A 1,188-nucleotide genomic window follows, 5' to 3' on the forward strand; every position below is an offset into this window, starting at 1 on the left:
GGTCACCTTAGGTAAATTTGATTTTTCCATCCAAAAGTGAGTTGGAAAATACCACCTGGAGGCAAGACTGAAACAGTATGATTTCTGACTTGGAGTGGGGTCTAGCAGGAAGAACTGATGTGTCTTGGTTCACATTGCTGAGTGGGTACATCTGCAGAACTTTGTTTTGAGTAGTGGGAAGTCATCTGAGATTGAAATGTAGATAAAAGCCCTAGACTTAAGGGCTCAGATGCAAAGCTTGTGTTGGAATTTGACTTATGTACTGAGAGACTTGAGTGTTTTAAGTTTTTTCTAGTTTTCTGTCATCAGGTAGACTTTTAAGAATAGTTGAATAATTGTTCAGTGAGAATTTTGTAATGTAACTTTTTTATAAACAACTTATCAGTTTAAAAATACTGTCATGCTATAAATGTTTCATCTCTATTTTACAATGCCTTCTTATAAAGGAACTGATAATAGCACAATCTATAGGAGCACATTTTGAAATCCAGAAAAGAACACTGTATCTTCTTATCTGATCTTCTATATATCATTTCAGCTTTCCTCCTTCACCAAGTTCAGTAACATGGGTTTATCTAAAGCCTATTTTGCAACAGTGCATCTACTCGTGATGTTTTAGAGTCAAGAAATACAGAATCTACTGCTTTCTTGACTGTTTGTTCCAGTAATTTGACATTCTTGTTTCTGAGAGAGAGAAAAAATGTTGTATTTCAAATACTTATTTGTTTGTTCTACAGCCATTGTATCCCCTGTTTAAATCATTATTTGCTTTTCCATTATGTTTTTTTCTTGAATCCATGTCAGGTAGTCTGCTGGAGCTTTTTGATATATTGGGGCACAATCCTCACGCTCTTGCTTTCTGCGGTTTCCTTATGTTTTTTCAGGATATCAAGAAATATCAAAAATAATGAAAAAAGTTTTGTCATTCTTATTTCAGAACTTGCGGAAATATGCAATATGAATATTGGGAGCTTTTTGTAAGTGTCTCTTAGTTGAGAATATTTTCTTTCTCTTTAAAAGTAAAGCATACAATTGAATTGCATAATCATACTCAGTACTTACAGAACTCTGTTTTGGACACATATGATGATAATTTGACTCTTCTCCAGTGGAGGGGGAAGCACCAGTCTTTTTTTTTTTTTTTTTCCCAAAACAGCGAGAATTCCAAGATTTCTTTCCTTTCTGCAG

Source organism: Aptenodytes forsteri, unplaced genomic scaffold (genome assembly GCF_000699145.1).
Source record: "Aptenodytes forsteri isolate BGI_AS27 unplaced genomic scaffold, ASM69914v1 Scaffold46, whole genome shotgun sequence".
NCBI lineage: Eukaryota > Metazoa > Chordata > Aves > Sphenisciformes > Spheniscidae > Aptenodytes > Aptenodytes forsteri.